This window comes from Ictidomys tridecemlineatus, chromosome 6, assembly GCF_052094955.1.
Source record: "Ictidomys tridecemlineatus isolate mIctTri1 chromosome 6, mIctTri1.hap1, whole genome shotgun sequence".
Lineage (NCBI taxonomy): Eukaryota > Metazoa > Chordata > Mammalia > Rodentia > Sciuridae > Ictidomys > Ictidomys tridecemlineatus.
Genome location: NC_135482.1, coordinates 5,710,623 through 5,730,716, shown reverse-complemented (window position 1 = coordinate 5,730,716; position 20,094 = coordinate 5,710,623). Strand labels below are relative to the sequence as shown.

The window sequence follows — 20,094 nt, the reverse complement described above, 5'->3', positions numbered from 1 at the left end:
GGAGCCATGCTCTGGGCTGAGTGCTCTCTAAGAATTTAACTCATGTCACCTTTTCCACAGCCCTGTGATATGGGTGCTACTATTAGCCTAGGACACCAAGACTCTAAGAGGGCAGGTGATGTGCCTAGGGCCATACGGCTTGGGGCCAAATCACCTTGGCCCCTCTATACTGCCATCTCAGTCAGGGATAGGGCTGGGGACTGTCACCCCAGCCTCTTTTAGGAGCTTCCTATCACCTCAGGGACCAGCCTGGAGAAACTGCTTTAAGAGCCCTCACCAGAGGCAGGCCCTTGACCAGGCCTCCAAACTGCTTCCCCCAAAACCTTGGCTCCAGCCCAGAATGTGGCCTAGGCCAGTCCTAGGCCCCAGGAGTCCAGAGATTTCAAATTAAAGGAATCCAGCATGAGATTCTGGGTTCAATCCCAGCATGGGGGAGAGAGAAAAAAAAATCCGGGCTAGTTCTCAGAGTGTGGGACCACCTGGGAATCCCCACACCACAAAGCAGCTTGAAGAGCCCGGCCAGGGAGGAGCCAGGACAAGCCAGCTCTGCAGGATCCTGGAGAATGTGTCCACAGTAAGTTGCTAAGAGCCGAGATGTTTGGGAAGATCTCACCTAGTCTGTCAAGTCAGCTCATCCTTCCTCCAGAACTGGCTCCCAATGCCAAAGAACTGGGCCCCCTCTTCCAACCCTGCTCACCCTCTCTTTGACATGCCTAAGACCCCCTGGAAGCTCTGCTCTCGAGCCCATCTCTAGTGGCACCACCTCCCTTCTTTGCCTGGCAGACTTCTCCCTACACTTCAAAGACTACCTCCTCTGGGAAGCCTCTCTAGATTGCCCTGTCAGAATTCACAAGGGGACCCAGGGAGAGCATTTTTTATCTTGCTCCAAGTTACCATTAACACAGCTGCCATTAATTGAGTAACTGCTGTGTGCAGATGCAGTACCTGTGGTCTCCTTAATACCCATAAGGAAGGAATCACCACTCCTACCTTTTAAAACTGCAGCTCTGAGACTAAGAAACTTGCCCAAGATCACATAACTAGAGCATAACTAGTTGCATCCAGGAAGGCTACAACTTAGGTCTGGCTCATCCGAGTGGAGGTGCCTGGAGGTGGGGGGTGTGCTGTGCTTTTCCCACCTCTGTCTGCCAGACGGGCTACCAGCTCCAAGTGGGCAGGCACTCTGAGGACCTGGATAGGGTAGAGGGGGCTGACAGGGACCAGCTGGCCCTCACTGTGTCTGCCCAGCCTGGTGCTCCCAGCACATCTGGCCAGGAGGCACTCCAGCCCAGGGCTTGAAATGGACCAACACTGTGGCCTTCGGGAAAGTCTATCCATACCTCCCTCCTTTCCCATCTGGCACACAGAGTCCATGAGGACCAGAGCCCCACAGGTCATCAGGGTGGCTAAGCCCCAAAGCTAAGTCCATTCAAGCAGGCAACTGCTCCTCCTCGCAGCCCCTGATGCCCCAGCTCAGGTTCCATGTCGCCTCTCATGTGCATGGCTGCACATGCCAGACTCTGTGGGGGAAATGCCCCTTTGTGTGGGTTTGTCCAAAGTGAGCCCATTACACTGTCAAGGATGGGGGCAGGGGGGAGCCACTCCATCCTGGTGGTACCACTTCCTGGGAGATCTCCAAGTCTGTTCCCCTGAGCTACAGGAACAAACCCCTGCTCAGTTTTGAGCAGGTGCCAGAGATGCAGAGGGGATGCCTGAAAAGTCAGTGGACTGAAGGACACCCACCCAGGCTCCATAACCAAAGGCCCAGAAGAATGACAGATCCACCACAGTGTGACCAGGAAGACAAGAGGGCCCAGTGGTAAACAGGGTGCAAGTCCCCAGCCCACCCAGGGTAAGGGCAAGGGAGGCTTCCTGGAGGAGGGACTGAGTCCAGAGGATTAGACCAGGCAAAATATGAGGTGGTGAGGTCCAAGAGAAGGACCAGCTCTGGGGGAAGCAAGACTAGAATGCAGGCAGCAGCCTGAGGCCCAGAGTGTGACAGGCTGGGCCCTGGCCAGAGCCTTCCCCTGAGCCTCTACCCATAGAAGGTTCCCACTTTGCTCCTCAGCTCAGATCATCTGGGCCACCTGGGCCTGAGCTGTGGCCCATCCCTCTGAATCCTCTAGAAGCTTGCTCTGAACACACTGACCACCTGTGTCCAAGTCACCGCACCTGCTGAGCCCCATGGCAGCCCACGTCCTTGGGCTGTGGCTGCTTTCTGGCCAGGGGTGTGCTCAAGCTCCCTGTTCCAATGGCCAGTCAGGAGTGAAGATCCTGGGACATTTGGCCAACACCTCCCACAGGCCAGGCCAGCACTGCAGCTGGGGGTGTGTCCAGCCCTGGCCTTCTCCAAGGCCCCATCCCAGCCCCTGTCCCCACGAACCCTTGGGAAGCAGTTGTGCGAAAGTAGTCTTCAGAGACCTCAGGCCACCAGGCTGAGACAGTGATGGAGTGGTGACCCTGGCTAGGGACAGAGAGACCTGAGCAGGAGGCGAGTAAGATAGGGCAATGGCTGGGAGGGTGGGCAGGACAGCTGCCCAGGCCTCCTGGGTGAGGAGGGGCTGACAAGCCAAGAGGAAGGGGGCCCAGCTCCTCCCGCCATGCTGGCCTGTCTATCTCCAGCTCTTCACTGTAAAATAAATGGAAGCAGCACAGCCAGACAGAGAAAAGGGAGGAACAAATAAAACCTCAAACCACCCAGCACAGGCTCCCTTGGTGGGTCCAGGCCAAGGCCCTGGCCTGGGTTACTTGCTGCTGCTTTTCCCGGGAAACCACTGGTGCCAAATTTGCATTTACCACAAACAGAGACAGCACAATGTCATAATCCTTCTCCTGTCATTCTCCCTCTCTCCCTCCTCCCACCTCAGACACACACGCTAACACAAAATGACGGCTCCCTCGACAGCCTGAGCAGCAGAGCCCTCGATCTGCCTCTTAATTGTTGGCGTTTCTCTCCGGCCTGCGCTCCGTGCCCCTCGCCCAACTCGCAGCAGACCACCCACTGCCCCCTCCTTTGTCCCCCATCACCGCTGACAAATGGCCTGCTGGAGGTGGAAGAATCTGCCTGGAAATAATGGGGGGCTCCAGAGTCACCCCCGCCCCCATGGCCGCTGCACCTCGCTGCTGGGGTCTGGGCCACCGACGGCGGCTGGACCAGAGGGGACAGAGTGACAGGAACTGGGCCCCTGGGCCCCTGACCCTGGGGCCTGGCCCTTGGGCCCCGCTCTGCCCGGGCCACGGCACCGACAGAGCCGCCCCCGCCCTCCCCGCGGCCGCCTCCCGGCGCCGCTCGAGCTTCCCCCGCGCTCCCTCCCTCCATCGCTCTTTATGGCAGTTTCAAAGCTGCAGCCGCCACTCGAGCAGCTGCGGCCTTTTGATGGGGACAAGGCAGTTAAGGCCGCCTGGGAGGCCCCGGCCCGGCCCGGCCCTGGCCCTGGCGGCCCCTGCCCGCCCCCGGGGAGCCTGGGGCCCGCGCGCCCCGCGCAGCGAGCGCCCCCGGGCACGCCTCGCTCGCCACAGCAAACTTTCCCGACCGCGCGCCCCGCACGTTACCTCTGCAGCAGCATCCGGCCCGCACTTGCCCGGGCCCACAGCCCTGGCAGCCGCGGAGGAAAACAGCTCCCGGCCGGCGGGGAGGAGGGGAAAGGGAGAACCCGAGAAGGAAAAGGGAAGGGGGCAGTTTCTCCTCAGCCTCAGCTTCCTACAGCTCCTCCTGCCCGAGCCGGCAAGTGAAGTCACAGGGCCGGGGCGGTGACATCAGCTGAGCCTCTGACATCACGGCCCCTGCCGGAGCTCACCTCTGCAGGGTGGAGATGGAGGAGCAGCAGGGAGGAGATGGATGGATGGATGGATGGATGGATGGATGGATGGATGGATGGATGGAGGAGGGAGGAGGGAGGGGAGCCTGAGATCTCTCCTCTCCTCAACTGCAGAGAGCGTGTGCCAGCGTGGGGGGGGGGGTAGGGGAGGGAGGGGCGGGTGGCTCATCTCTGAAGAATGCGTTTTATCTCCATAGATAGGGGCGATTATGTGTCTATTTATAATTGGCCCCAGAGTGAATGGCTTAAAAGGGGTGAACGCCCACCGAGGGTGAGAATCACAGTTCACTGCTGTTCTTGGAGGCCGTGAGGTACACAGGAGGAGGACTGTTCACAGAGCACCTACTGTGTGCTGGAGACACAGGCCCAGCACCTTGGGTGGTGTCATGAAGACCAGAGAGGGTCCCTGTCACATAGGGAGGAGCAGAGAGGGAACAGCGTCCCTGGGGCTGCACAGCAAGAAGCTGAGCTTGGGGTCACAGAGGATAGAAAGGGCTGGCCAGGGCCAGTCGAGCAGCTCCAGAGCATTCGAAAACTTCCCCAGGCCACTGGCATGAGCCCTTGCATCTAATTTCTCAGCCTTTCAAGACCCCTTACAAAGGTGGGTTTCAACAGGGGTGGGGTAAGGCAGAGCAGTGCCAGCTACCCCTTGCCCTGAATCCCATCTCAGGGAGATGGCATTCAAGAGAGGCCTGGCCTGAGGTCCCACTCTGCCCCTTGGTATCCCACAGTGGTGCTAGCTCTGAGGGGCCAAGGACCTACTATGTGCAGGCCTAGCACAGGGCACATCACACTTCACATCTAACCCTGTGCCAGTGCCTGAGAGGTCAGTACCAATGCTCCATATCCAGAAGGGGAAACCAAGGCCTAGGAAGTGGTAAGGACACCACAGGGACCCATACTTCAGGACCTAGACTCAGGACCATGGCCAGATCCTTGGCCCCCAGCGAGCTTCTTGCTTCACAGCTGCTCACGCCATCCTTGGCTGGTAGGGCCTCCCCTGTCCGATGCCCACCTCCTCCAGAAAACCATGCTCTACCCTCACCCTTGGAGGAGAGCCACCAGCTCACTCTGCTGTGCTCCCTTCAGTCTGTGGCACCAGCCTGGCCGAGGGCCACCCCAGACCCTGCTCGGCCAACTCCACAGCAGAACCCACCCTCTTCCCTGGTGCCACAAGGCACCCGGGAGGCTGACCACTGGCAGTCCCCAACTCAGCACACACCTGACCTTTGATGAGGGTCTACTAAATACCAGTCCTCAGTGACTTCATCCTTCCCACATGCAAAATTTAGGGTTACCAGGAAGAACATGAAGCCACTCCACTGCCTGGAAAGCACTTCTGTTCCTCCCGGCCTTTCCCCACCCTGAGCCAGGGTTCCCACCTCAGCCCTGGGGACACCACCATCTTCTGCGTCAGCCTTCCCTCCTCCAGGACTGGGACTCTACACAAGACAGAATCCCCACCGGGCACTCAGCAAGCCCGTGTAATTGGCCTTCCTCAGAGGACCTGCTTGTAACTACAAGTGCCAGGGAGAAATCTGGAACACCTTCATTTGGTTCTCCAACCAACCTTGCTCTCTCCTGCCTGCAGGCCTTTGCACCCACTGTCCCCGCACTGGACACCTTCTCCTCGCCCCTCTGCCTCCCTGCCCAGGTTCCATGAGGCTCTCAACTGCCACCGAGAAGCCTGACCTTGAGTCCAAGTCGGGCTCTCCATGTTTGCCCCATGGCAGCTCCTACTCAGTGTCCTAAGAGGAAGCAAGAAGCAGTGGCTGTGAGGCAGGCTGCTCAGGTCCAGATCCTGGTCCCCATGCTCACTGTATGACCACAGACAGGACACCTAGCCCCTCGGAGCCCATTTCAACCTTTGTGAAGCAGTAAGATCAGTGCTGCTTAAGAGGGTCTCAGCAAAGCACAGACCCTCACCAGATGCCAGCAGTCCCACACCTGGCTGTTCATTTGCCAGTCCCCATAAGTGGGGCTTTGAGGCTGGCCAAGGACACAGGTCTGTCCTGTCCTCAGACCCTTGGCTGGGGCCCCTCTGATCTTGCACAGAGTAGATGCCACAAGAAATAAGCACAGAGGAACCCAGGCAGGGTCAGCTGAAACAGTGGACCGGAAAAAATACAAATATACAAATATTTACATATGTTTATATCTATTTCTTTTTTTATAGTGGAGATTGACCAGAGGGTGCTCTATCCTTGAGCTACATCTCAGTTCTTTTCATTTTGAGACAGAGTCTCTCGAAGTTGCTGAGGGTCTCACTAAGTTGCCTCAGCCTCTTGAGTCACTGGATTGCAGGAGTGCATCACCTACCACACCCAGATCAGGCAGGAAAATTTTAATTTGATTTGGAAGCAACTACACCAGGCTGTCTGGTTTTAAATCTCAGCCCTACCACTTCCTTCCTGCGTGACCTGAGGCAACTTGCCCTCTCTAAGCCACATAAGCTCCACCTGTAAAATGGGCGCAAGCATCAAGTTGCTGTGGGATGATGCAAGGGATGCAAAATGCTTAGGGCGGACACTCAGCAGGAGCCGATGGGCATTTGCTGCCATCATTATTACTTCCTCTGGCCAGGGCATGCAAGGTGCCCAGGAGAGAGCACTGGAGGTGCAGCCGGGCTGCAGGAAGGAAGTGAGCTGCACAGGAACGTAGACTGGGTTCCTCCAAGAGCCGCACTCCCCCCACCCCCACCACCGAAGCAGAGTGACACTCCACTTTCCTGAGATTTTGAGTGGTAATATCAGACAAGGAATGCAAACAAATGTGCCCGCTAGCACAGGGTCAGGCTCTTAGTAGATGAGTAACAAATGTGGGTTCCCTTCAGTCCCCCTTGAGCCATGGACACACACAACTAGTCGCTTCTTGAATACCCCATTATGAGTGAGGCGGGGGCTCAAGTCAACAGCAGAAGATGCAGGGAAAGTACAGAGCAGGCACCAGGAAGGGCTTCCCGGAGGAGGAGGTGTGTAAGCTGGGTCAGGCACCCAGGCTGGGGAGGGGAGGGAGCCAACACGTGGACAGGGGCATTGGGGCACCCACACCCAAAAGCAAGGCTCATTTCCATGGCAACAACTCCCATGCACCCTTGGGTGGAGGGGCTCTGCTGCCTCCATTTGGAAGCAAAGGTTTTGGGGTATATGTGGGTAAACTGTAGGGTTCGGGGTATACTGAGTCTATGGGCACATTACTATTTGGGGAACGAGGCCAATATCACAGAGACAAAACCAACTGAAGTAGGAGGGATGCTGGAATCATCTGGTCCAACTGTTTTACAGATGAGCAAACTGAGGCCCAGAGAACTGAACTTGAGCTACCCAGAGGTTCTCAGCTAATAAAGAGCAGAGCCAGGATTTATCTCCAGACTCTCCAGCTCCAGAGTCAGGCTTTTAACCAACACCCTCTCCTGCCTGTCATCATAGCACGCATCCTGCCCATCATGCATGCATGCACCCATCCACCCGTCATGTGTTCATTCAAGCAGGGCTTATCTCAGCTCCAACTGTTCCAGCCACTGAGGTGTCAGCAGTGAATGCACAGCCAACCCCATGGAGCCCGCCTGCCTCTCCCCGACCCTGCTGCCTTGCCCTGGACTGTGCCCAGCTGTTCCCGAGCTCACTGAAACCGGTCCTCCTGAAAAACCTGGTTTTGAATGTAGCTGCTCAAGACCACAGACCACTCTACTGCTGGGAAACCACAAACCAACCCCCTTTCAAAGGCCATTATGTTGCTTGCATGGGAAAGGGGGGTGGTGAAGATGATTGATCCAGTATCCACTTCTGGACAGAATGATGAGTTGCATGGAGATTCCAGGCCTCACTAGCAAAAAAAAAAAAAAAAAAAATCCTACAAATCAGATTTGGAAATGTTCCATCAACAGGGCTTGAAGCAGTTGAATGCAAAAGCCCAACAGTTGAATTCTACCACCTCAACAGTGCTTGGCAAAGAGGCAGCATGCCCCCATGTATGCTGGGTCTCCTTTAGAATGCCTTCCGGGACCCCCAGACCTTTTCTGACTAACAGAGCCGAGTGCCAGCTCTGTTCCAGGCCCAAAAGGCTGACACAAGTGTCCCATTTTGCAGATCAGGCTGACACAAGTGTCCCATTTTACAGATTAGGAAACTAAGGCTTAGACAAAGGAAGACTTGTCCAAGGTCAACATAGATCTGGTTGGCTCCAAAGAGGGGATCCTCCTTCAACACTGCCACTTCAGTGCCACTTGGCCAGACCTCAGTCCCTCTCTGGTCTCTGGTTTCCTTGTGCTTAACGAGAAGGCAGTAGGGAAGACCAGGAGCTCCCTTCCAGTCCTGGCATCTGGGGCTTCCATCTGAGGCAGCCAGACTGGGGCTGAGGGCTGTGTAGAAGCCCAAGTAGACATTTCCCCGTCCTACACCACCACCAGCCTCCGCTCACCTCCACCAGCGCCCCAGGTTAGGCTGTAAAACAGCCCCAGAACCACAGACCCTAAAACAAGAATTGGCTTTTCTGGCTTGGGCCCCGATTTCAGGGATCTGAGGTATTTCTATGCCAATTTTACAGATGAGACCACAGATTCAAACCTGTAAGATCATCAGTGTTCCATCCCTGCCATCACAGCCTGTGGACACATGCTGGGAGACTCCAGGCAATGGATCTGCTGTTGCCCAAAGAGGAGAGACAGGGCAGGAGGAACTGGAGGCCACTGAAGTCAGGTTATTAGTAGAATTATTAACAATGATCCCCAACAGCTGTGCAGCAAAATGCATTTTTTGCACCACTCCTGAAAAACGCCACAGCCTGTTTCCTCCTTCATGAAATGGTGTGTGTGCATTCTGGGGGTTAGATATTTTCATGGCGGGGGGCAGGAGTCATGCATCCCTTTAACAGATGAGGTAACGGAGGCCCAGGAAGGTGACTGGGAAGGGTATAGTGAAGCCACCACTCAGAGCCGGTGACCCTGAATGCAAGAGAGTGAAAGAAAGCCTGGGCGGGGGTCCGGAGGGCTGCGATTCTAACTGGCACGCTTCTATCAGCTGGCAGTTCGCCAGTGGCTGTAAACCAGGGGTGATCTGCCCAGCCAGGGCCACCAAGAGCCTACGACCTGCCCAGGATACAGCTGCTACCCTGGCAGGCCCCCAAAGAGCCCCCCAAAGATCACTGCACTCCTGAGCTTTTTTCCCATTCCAAACATGCCAGAGCCCCGCGGACCCCGGAGGCTGCTACTTAGCGCCAGATTAATCACACCGAATTCTCCATCCAGATATTGCGTGCAGGCCGAACTCCCACCGCTAATCGCCGTAATATTCTCCTCGGCGTGTGCAGCCGGCCGGGGCGATGTTCCAGGAATATTAATTCTCCACAGCCGGCTCACTCCCGCCGCACGCATGCGCCCCCTGCACCCGACGGCGGCTGCTGGGGAATGGGGGCCAGCCAGGGGGACAGGGGCCTGCAGGAGGTAGGGCTAGGCCCCCACCCGCCCTGGGACCCGGCCAGCCAGGCAAGATGCTGCAGCCCCAAGGTCTGGTCAAGGTTTTAAAGCCAGGCCGGAGGTGGGGCTGGGACTACAGCAGCCTGTCCCATTCATTCTGTCCGGACCCCCAGTTCCCTGCCCCAGCACCTGCAGGAGGCTCAGGATCCCTGAAAAACAGCACAGCACAGGACCTCTGGTGTCTCTCAACAGAGGGCTTTGAGAAATGGGCAGCCAGAGACTGGCTAATCCGGTCCCCAAAAAAGCACACAAAAAGGAGTGGAAATCTTTCATCTGCTCAAAAATATAAAAACACGCATGACAAGGGGGACCCCACGCAAGGGGACAGGGCTCAGCTGTAGGTCTGACCTGTAGGGGACAGGCTGTGGTCTGTTGGAGCAGCCCTCTGCTCCTGACCCTTGCTCAGTACAAGAAAGGACCCTCTCCAGATAGTGCAGCTGGTGATACCAGAAGCCCGGGGAGGGCACAGAAGCAGAAGGCTTCTGGCCTCAAGGGTCCCTGAGGAGAAGGAGCACATGCCTGGCTCAAGCTGACAGGTCCGGGGGAAGTGTATGCCACTGGCCTCCTCCTTTAGTGGAGTGAGGGGCTGGCCTGTTCTTAGGCTGCACCTGGTGATATAAGGGAGAGATCAGCCTCCCAGAGCACACGAGGACCTCAGTGCTGCCCACCCGGACCCCCTAAGGCCCTCAGAACACTGCTAGGACTTTGCAAAGTGTCCCCTCTTGCTGTACCTAGATTGAATCTCACTATAAGCATCGTATGCAGTTTTAACATGCTCACTTGCAAATAAGGAAACCGAGGCACAGAGAGGTAAGTGACCCAGGTAGGTCCACCTCTGAGCTCCCAGATTCAAACCCAGGGCCCCTTCCTTTACACCAGGCAGCTCTCTGCACCCTAGTCCCATCCCTTTATGGATGAGGAATCTATTTCCTTTGCTCTGAAATGATCTTTAAGGTTCTTCCAGCTTCCATATCCTGTCCAACAAGCACAAGCATATATTGAGTGCCTACTGTATGCCAGGCCCAGAGATCTGGAAAAGCACAATGTTCCTCAAGAAGCTCATAAACTGGTGGGAAGAAAAGCAATACCCACATCCAGCCTGAGCCCTGAGGGTGGACCCTTCCCCACAGGCCCTGGGAGTCTGGGAGGGTTCCAGGAGGAGACGGTCATTGAGGGATCTTCACACTAGTCCAGACAGAGCAGACAGACAGGTATACTACGGCTGCTGTGGGTCACAGGCCTTAGGGCTCAAGCCAAATGGCCAGGCCCTGGGCTGCCGCTCCACAAGGCACCAAGAGCAGCAGTCCCTATGCTGGCGCCATCCCTGGGGAGCACCACCTCCCAAGAGAGCAGTTCCGTTAGTAGCAGTGCATGCGGTGAATGCAGCCTCTGCGTGGGGAATCAGATGAGCGCAGGAAGGGTGTGGCTGAGTGGGAGGGTGTGCAAGGCAGGGCAGGGGAGGCCCAGGGTGGCTGTGGACCCAGGTGAGCTGAGCTTGTCCCTGGCTCCAGTGCCTTGAGATGGCTCGGCCAGGTGAACTTGAGGCCCTGGCCAAAGGGTGTTAAGGAGGCAACCTCTTGAATCCTGTCTCCTGATTCTGGTCCAGTGCTGTCTGAATGGGAGGCAGAGAATGTGGCGAGGCCTCAAGAAGCAAATGCAGGGGCTTCTAAGGATGGGGCTCAGCCATTCCCTTCAGTAGAGATAAAGAATGATTATCAAAGTTTAGACTTCAGATGTGAGGGACGCAGGGCTCCATGGTGCCTCCAACAGCAGCCAGTGCCTATCCAGGCTGAGGAGCCCTGGTTATGCCCCTGCCCCTGAGGACTGCAGGCCTTTGACCTGGGCAAGTGCAGGCACCTCTCACCACCATGCAGGCGTCTCATGAACATGAGAACACCAGAGCATTTCTCTTCCATTTCTCAGATAAGGAAGCAGAGTTTTGGAAACACAAAAGCACAAATGAACATTCCTGGGCCCCTTCTACACACTGGGCCTCTACTCCTCATCTCAATGTCAAGGTTAACACCCCATCCACACCGGGAGCTTGCCCAGCTCCCATAGACAGTATGAGGGTCTGGCCTAAACCTTCTGGGTCCTGTTCCTCTGAGGCCCCAGTGCTCAGGACAGTGTATGCACAGGGACAGAGGATGCAGTAAAAGGACGATCTCTGTCCTTGTCCTGACTGTGGTCCCCATGGACCGGATTTACTTTATGGATGAGGAATCTGAGGCAGATTTGGGACTAAGCAGGGACCCAGCAGATGCCAGCTTGAGGACCACACTGGGGTCTTCTAGGAGATAACATCATAGTGTGCCAATTGCAGCCAACATGGGCTGAGGGACTGTGGAGAATACGCAGGGAGTGGGCCTGGCAAAATCCCAGGAGTACTCCAGAGGGGGAGTGAGCAGGAACCTGGCAGACAAGGAGGCCTGCTTGAGCTGCAAAGCACCATGCACATGATAAGGGCCAGGGCCAGCATGAGGCCCAGGCAGCTCTCTGGTGCCTTCTTACTCCAGGTCAGCGCCTACATGCCTCTGTTCTCTGCACCTCCAGGGAATGTTTGCCCAAGGCCTGTCCCAGTACAGGCCCAGTCCCAGAGCCCTACTGAGTGACTGGTCTGACCACGTGTGGCACAGATCACATGCTCTGCAGCCCTTCCACAGCCCTCAGCCCTGCGCTCTAGATCTCATACAGTGGCCTTCAAACCCCACCCTGGTGCTCTCCACCAAGAGAGGCAGGGCCTGGGACCTAGAGGCACAGGAGGGGTCAGGAGTCTGCCCCTAGAGCAAGGCAGGAGCAGAACAGGAAGCCTGGGTGGACCAGAGGCCCAGCTCCTCCCTCCTCTCCACAGAGAGCCTCCTGGCCAGGCTCAAGGCCTAGAGCTGGCTGGCAAGTGCCTTCATTGGCTTTCCAGCTTCTCAAAGGGGAAAGACCCAGATCTAGACCCAGCCTGCTCACCCCTGGCTGCAACTCTGAGCAAACCACCTTCCTGCTTTGAGCCTCAGTTTCCTCCTCTAAAACATGGGCTGACCAGACCTATCTTTCAAGATTAGGGCCAGCATTCAGGGTGTAAAGTTGTCCCAAAGTGAGTGACGGAGGAGCAAAGGTTGGCTCCTTCCCTAAGACTGGGCATTTAAACAGATCCAGGGGAATAAAGACGGCCCCTCCTGGACAAGGAAGTGCACATTTTACCTCTGTTTTTGCTTATGACAATCTAGAGAGAGAGAGAGACAGCTGTCCTAATTTTACAGGTGAAAATCAGAGGGCAGACAGGTGTGGGGCTAACTCAAGGTCACAGCTCCAAATTGCAGGTGTGCCTTACCTGACTCTAAGGGGGTGTTTCAGGGTAGGGAAGGGATAGAGAGAGAAGCAGCCCGGGGCACCTCACACCAGCCTGAAGGCCAGGCCGGGAAGGAAAGGGCTTAGCAGGGCCCATCACCAGCTCAGGAAGAAAAGAGCCCCTTGCCCTGGCTCCCGCGCCTGCAGCCATCTTGGCTCAGACAGGGGCTGGTTTTGAAATCCAGGGGCCCACGGAGCTCCAGACTCGGGCCAAAAAGGGCCTGGGAAGTGGGACATGCCGCAGGGCGAGCCTCGGGGTGGGAATCGCCGCCAGCGCGCTCAGCTCCCCGCGCCGCGCCCGCAGTGCGGTGCGTTCTGAGCCCCGGAGCCGCGCGCACACCGGCAGGCACCTGCCAATCTCAGCCCACGGCCCCCGCCCAGCCCCCTCTCCCCGAGGACAGATAATTCTCTCGCTCTCCTAGCCTGACAAAATAACTAATGCTAACTCAATAAAGTCCCCCTTGAAGGTTTTTAATTACCAGACTGTGCCGAAGACTAGACTCCAGGAGCAGCGGGGGAAGGCCTGGGGCGCCGATAGGGATGGGCGTGGCAGAGGCAGGGACGCCTGCGGGTGGGAAAGGGACCTCCCTCCCACTCCGGGAGAGGGCAGGGCCAGGCCGTTGCTGTCCAGGGTGCTGGGCCCGGCGGTCACAAGGATTTCGGATTCATATTTGCAACAGCGGCCACTGATGGAGCGGGGCTAGGCTCCTGGCAGGGACTCGCAGACTCTCCTTTAAGCCTAGCGGCCAACCATGGTGTCCCCACTATACAGACAGGGACAATAGGGTCGAGGGGGGCAGGGGTTTGCGGAGATTGTTCAGTTTCACCAGTTGCCAGTCCAAGCGTATTACGCTGCCCACAGGGGAAAACACAAACCAGAGAGGTGGTGGAATGGCGCCTGAGCCCCCAAGGGCTCAGTGGCTTCAGTTCAATGAGATGTGCTTGGTTCAGAGCACAGAGAGCATGGCCAGGCACCGGCAGGGCTAAGGCTGCCCAAGGGGCCTACACAGAGCCTACAGGAGGGCAGACGCATTCAGACGGGGCCTGCTCAGCACACCACCAGTCACAGGGGACTCAGAGACTCCACAATAACGTGGTGCAGGGCACAGCAGGAGAGCTGGTGACAACCTGGCATCTAACTCTCATAACCCCAGCCCAGGCACTTCCTCCTTGATGGAGAGAAAATACAACATCCAAAGGGAAAGGCGCACTGCCTCTGCCAGAACAACCCCCAGACTCCTCTTCCTGCAGCAGCCCGCCTCCCGCACACCAGCCTGGCTTGCTTGGCTGCACCCACCCAGCACACCAGCTCCACAGCCTTCTTTCTGGGCCTTCCACCACGCCAAGCCTGTTTCGGCCTGAAGACCTCTGCCTGGCTGCTTCCCCTCCCTGAGATGCTCCTCCCTTACGGTCTTGCACAACTGGCCCATGTGCCTCCTCAAACCAGCCTTCCCTGAACTCCCCCCTTGGCTCTCGGGCAAAGGTGGTTGCTGGCTTTATCCAGGGCAGCCTTCAGCCCACACCCCAGCATCATCCCCTCTTCCAGGCAGCCCTCTGGGTCCCATGCAGAATGACCAGCTCCTTGAGTGCTGCCCTCAATGCTCAGACCCAGGTACCACCCAGGGTGCAGGCGCTGAGGCCAGCCTGCTCGAGTACCAGGCTTGCCCAGGCCACTAATGTGCTGGAAATGGATCTGTCCCCTCATCTGAAAGGTGGGCAAGCACAGCCTCACCTCAGTGGCGTTTTGGGGGACTACTAAGCGAGCTTACAGTTGTAAGGACTCCACGGGCACCTGGTGAGGACGTGCTTGGGTTGCCTAGCAGCAGCAGCACCACCCTCTTCAGCAGCAGCCTGTCCTCTCCCCACCAGGCCTCGGCCCCTGGGATGCTCATCTTTGCCTCCACACAGGCCTCGGACACATGGACACTGAGTGCTAGCAGGATATCTGGCCCATGAAAGAGGCCACGGGGGCGTGCACCAGCCCCACTCTCTGGACGTGGACAGGGGGCTGCAGGAGGCGCCACACCGCTCCATGGACCCTCTGTCCTGCCTGTGCTCTTCTCACTGCTACTCCCACTAATGTGCTCTGCAGATTCCACAGATCCCTTTGTGGAGGCACCAACTTGGGGGGCAGTGCTAAGAGCTGATGCAGCTGTGACCAGATCCCCAAGGGCTGCAAGGGGCGGTTGGAGGCCCCAACATCCAGCCCTGCCTGGAGTCTCCTGGCTGGGATCACAGCCCTGCGGCGTTCGAGCTGCTGCCCACCAGCCGGCCCCCTGGCATCGGGCCCGGGATGGCAGCCAGCCGGGAGAGGAAGCAGCTTGGCTGGCAGCCAGCTCACAGTGCCCGAGCTGTCAGCCGGGAGGCAGGCCAGGCAGGGCTGGGACCCCCGCCCCTGAATGGGGCCCTGGCCAGGCCACCATGACAGGGCCAAGTTCCTCCTCACCACCAGAGCCTCAAGGGGGTCCTCTCAATGCCAGACCCCAGGCTCAGAGACATCATCTCACTAGGTGGGGACCTGGGAGGCCCTGTACCCATTATTCAGTCAGCTTTTCATGAACCACAACTATTGTGGAACAGCATGCGGAGCAGGAGGAGATTTTCAAGTCAAATAATAATAAAAACAGCAGCAACTACAGCTGACACTGAGCAAGTTCCTACTCTGTGCCGGGGGCCTGATGTGGTGCTGCCCTGACTCCTCCCGGAGGGAGATGCGATTATTGTCACACATGGCCACTGAGCTCAGAGAGGTGCTTAATAACTCACCCAAGGCCATGGAGCAAGATGGAGGGGCTCAGGATTGGAACTCAGCCCTCAGAGCCTATACCCCAGTCTCGTGTTCCATAGGCTCAGACAGGCCTAGGCACCCGGGGCCTGCGCTGGCCTACCCAGCCAGAGATGCTGGGCGAGGGAGCTGCCCATCTATAAAATGAACAGTCAGAGAGGGCCACACTGCTGAGCTAACCAGGACCAAAAATAGAAAACAGGCAAGGAGACACTGCCCATCACCCACCAGGCCCGGGCAGAGGACAGGTTCCCTAAATACACTGGTGGATAGTGAGGAGTTTCAGCGCTGGGAGGTGTGCCTCAGAACCACAGCAAGGGCCTGTGTCGCTGACGCTCTCACAGAGCAGGCATCTGTGAGCATGTACTGGGTTCACGGCTGGGCACAGAGAATACAAAGATGAACACTCGGCTCAGCTGCTCTCATCTGTTCAAAGTGCTGCTTTCCCCTGAGGCCCCCCATCTATCTTCTCAACCTATTCAAAACAAGCCTGTGGGAGAGAAGATATTGCCACTACCTCCAGTTTTCATGCACCCAGAGAGGGCCAGTGACTTGCCCAAAGTTGCACAGCTAATCAGGGTGTAAACCAAGGCCCCAGAGGCTCCTTTCATCAGATTCTCTAGGCCAGGGGAGGGCCCTGAGCTGCTGCTCAGCTCCCAGCTCCAGTGGGATGCTGAGAGGGAGCAGGGGATGCCCCAGGACAGAAAGGCTTCACAGGATGAAAGTATCTCTAAAGGGACAGGTGAGGGGCGGCACCCGGGCAGCTACCCTCATGGGCTGACTGTGGTTGACCAGCAGGTGAGGAGCACCTTCTGTTGAGAAGGCACTAGAGAAAGGCAGGGCACCACTGTCACTAACTCCAAGGAGGGAAACAGCAGACTCGGGATGACCTGGCGAGGGGAGGGCTTCAAGAAGTGGCCAGAGCCCTCCAGCAGAGGGCCCCAGACCTGCTGCGTAAGTCTCCACACCTCTGAGCCTGGAAGGGTGTAGTGATGGTCCCCGGAGGGGGGGAGCAGGACAGATAATACCTACATGTCCCCACGGGCCTACGGGCTGGCACAACGACAAATTTCCCCTGCTTCTGCCTCTGTACTTGCCTTTGGTGGCTTTGCCTGATCGACAGACCTGACTACAGAAAGTGAGCAGGGCAGGGTCAGAGACTGGAGCCGGGGCAGGGGACCGCCCTCCCCATAGACAGGCCCAATGGGCCTCCCCAGGCCAGTCCAGAGCCAGCCTCCCAAGAAGCCACCCTGCAGTGAAGGGATGGAAGGGACCAGGGAGGGAGGCCCCGGGCACCATGCCAACGCAGAGGAGGCACCCACTGATGTGTCTTCACACTGGGATGGGGACTACAGTGACAGGGAATCACACACCAGGGCTTTTTCAGCCACCTCCTGCCCTCTGTTGGGGGCGTGGGGGGTATTCAAGGAGTCTAGACTAACCTGGACTGGAGCCCTGGGAGTCCAACCTGAGAGCCTGGGAGGATGGTTGAGGCTGGGGATGGTGGGCAGAGACAAGGCCAGCCTGCGGTCCTGGAGGACCTGTGGGGGTGGGGCACCCCTTTGCCTCTCCTGTGTCCACTGCCTTCCCATGCACCCCAGTGCCACTCACCCCAACATGCCCAGGTTAGTCTGGGGTTCCCAGAGCCCTCTCCAGCCACTCATCACCCACAACCCTGGCCCCTCAAGAATGAAAAGGGCTGCAGCCCTAACTGGCCTCAGAGCCCCATGGGACTGGGATGGGGTGGAGGTGGGCCACGCCTCCCCAGAAGGCACGCCCCCTCGGTCACCACTAGCTCTCCCCTGCACCTCTCCCCATGCAGGGCCCCTCCCACCACCCCAACATCTCAGCCTCCTGATCTGGCTGGGTCTCTCCAAGCCAGGTAGGTAATGAAAGGCAGGAGCAGGAGGCAATTAGCAGGTACCTGGAGGAGGCGGGTGGAGAAGAGCAGAGGAAGTGGGGGGAAGAGGGAGGAGGAAGTGGAAGGGCGGGGGGAGGAGGGGAGGGGCAGCAGGGAAAAGTGGAGGGGGCGGAGGGGGAAGGGAGCCGAGGAAGAAAGGGGGGAGGGGCGCGCAATCACCGCAACATCAAAGCTTCCCCGCCGCAGAGCACGGTCACGTGCGGCCTCGTTCCTTTGGTTCCTTCGCTGGGAGAAGCCGCTGGGCCTGGGGCTGCTGAAGGAATTTTAAAACGAGGCAGATTGTGGAGAATATTGGGGGGTTGGGGGAGAACACAGTTTTATCTTCAGGCGGAGGAAGGGGAGGCGGGTTCAGCCACCGGTCCCCTGGAGAAGAGTGGTGGGGCAGGAGGGCCCCAGCCCAGCCGCCGGGCAGGGGGCCAAGAGGAAGGACCACCCAGCTCCTCCCATCATAGAGCTCGTGGCGGGCCAGCCCAGTTAGAAAGGGAAGCTGGAAAGCTGGGTTTTTATGTGAAAAGCTTCCCCATTTTAATATTGGCTCAAGTTAAAAAAAAAAAAAAAAAAGAAGAAAGAAGAAGAAAGCAAGCCCTCGTGGGCGAAATGGAGCAAGTGGGGATGGTTGGGCCCAGGACCTCTGAGCAAGGCTGCAGCTTCTGATGGGCTCCCACTACTGTGTCAAGATGGGGAGGGACACAAAGCTCCGAGAGGGGCAGGGGCCTGCAGAAGGCCACAAAGTGGAAGTCAAGGAAAGACGACTAAGTCTGTGGGTCAAGAAAGACCACAGGTCCCAGGGTTGGGCAGCCAGGGTAGTCTGGGCTTCCCAGAGCCCAAGCAGGGCGGTGACAGCGGCTGGAAACAGAATGCGGAGAGATTAGTGGTAAGCGGAGGTCTCCAGAGCGCCCGCACATGACCACCCCTCAGCCCAGCGGCTCACCTCAGTGCTCACCTGGGCTGCCCCTCCTTCACCCTGACCTGCCAAACCCTGGGCAGCTGCTGCCCCTCCCACTCCAGCCTGGAGTCTGCACTCCTAGAATCAGTGTGGGCCCCATCCACAGAGACCAGTGGACAGTGCTACAGTAGGGTTGTGACAGATGGGGGACCTCCATGGAGGAGGCAGAGGCCACCGTGGGATGATGGTGGGGAATGTCTCCCAGAGAAAGACTCCAGGGAACGTCACTGAAAATTCTGGGCAGAGACCACAGCATCTGTGTTCACCAGGGACAGCTTAAGTGGCAAGTGGATGGGTGGCTGGTGTGAGGAGCCTGCAAGGTCTGCCGTGAGGGTGTGGGTGTTCCAGGCCCCAGACCCCCATCACAGCTGGACAACCCCAGGCAAGGCCCTCAACCTGAGCAGTGGAGGAAGAGCCCTGTGGAGGAGGAATGCTGGGGCCTGAGAGGACCCCAGCAACAGGTCCAGCAGGCCCTGATCCACCTGGAACCCTGGGGCCAGCATCCTAGGTGTGGCTAAAGGGAAACTAGGAACGGGAGCCACTCACTGATCAAGAGTCTGGAAGCTACCAATAATGGCACTACCGGGTGGTAACAGCCCCATTGTCCAGGTGGGAAAACCGAGGCCCAGGCTTGCAGGATAGTGGTGACCATTACCAGATAGCACTCCGAATGGTGGTGGCTGCTGTAGGGGGCTCTGTGGAGGGGATGAAGGGGGCAAACAGGTCCCAGCGGGAGGGATTGCTGGAGACAAAGCCGAAGGTCTCTGGAAAGTAGGTTGCCTCCTGGCTGAGGGTGGAGGCTGAGGGTCACAGGTGAAACAAGAGGCAGCCTCATACTTCTTTTTCTCCAGCTCACGCCCGGCCCTGGGGCAGGTGTTTGATGGGCTCCGGGTGGATCTCTATCCTCCAAGGGCTCTCACCCCAGCCTCCAGGCTGCACTGAAGGCCACTGACCATCCTACCCGCTTTTACAGATGAAGAAATCAAGGCTGGAAAAAGAAGCTTTGCTGAGGCCACCAGCCAGACAGGAGCTGGTCCCCAGGCTTCCCAGCCCTGGGTGGGCTGGATTCCTAGATGTCTCACATGGGGTGGGGGCAGGGAGAAGGAGAGGAAAAAGGAGGAGAGGAAGCTGGCATTGGCCATGGTCCTGCCCCAGCAGGGCCTCTCCAGGAGGAGTGTGTGCCCCACTTACCTGGTGCAACTTCAGGCTGGGCTGCACCTGGCTCCACCCCGGCCTCCAGCACTGGCACGCAGTGAATGTAACAGACCCTGCCGTGGATTTTTCTTTTTTGGTACTGGGGATTGAACCCAGGGGTGCTTAACCACTGAGCCACATCCCCACCTCTTTTTATTTTTATTCTGAGACAGGATCTTGCTAAGTTGCTTAGGGTCTTACTAAATTGATGAAGCTGGCCTTGAACTTGCAATCCGTCTGCCTCAGCCTCCTGAGTCACTGGGATCACAGGTGTGCGCCACCTGGCCTGGCCACTGGGCTGAAATATTCATGGAAACCACCATCACAGTCACCTACCAGATAATCCCCCGTGCCAAGTTCTGTGATGCAGAATCCAGCTTTATCCTCTCCACCCCCACCCTGTAAACAGAGGTCACTCACACTGTGTACTGAGGGGAACTGAGGCCAGAGAGACCCTGCTCCAGTCCTAGATCATACAGAAACAGTAAACCTAGCAACCGACAGCATCTACTCAGTGGGACAGGGACCCAGCTCAGCCTTGTTTACTCATTTCATGAGCACAGCAACCCCCAGGGCAGCTCTTACCACATCCCCTTTCCCAGACCAGGGTACGAAAGC

General features: G+C 57.6%; 1 protein-coding gene across 5 annotated transcripts in view; it reads right to left on the bottom strand.

The window, feature by feature from the left end:
- Positions 1-20,094, bottom strand: part of Tcf20 (transcription factor 20) — a 174,504-nt gene that overhangs the window by 101,403 nt on the left and 53,007 nt on the right. Inside the window, exon 1 of one of the 5 annotated variants that reach the window (XM_078052635.1) lies at positions 3,553-3,699. The exons of the other annotated variants lie outside the window; for them this stretch is intronic. The gene's annotated coding sequence lies outside the window, so the exon portion shown is untranslated. Of the gene's footprint in view, positions 1-3,552; positions 3,700-20,094 lie in introns of those variants that run through there. 5 annotated transcript variants of the gene reach the window in all.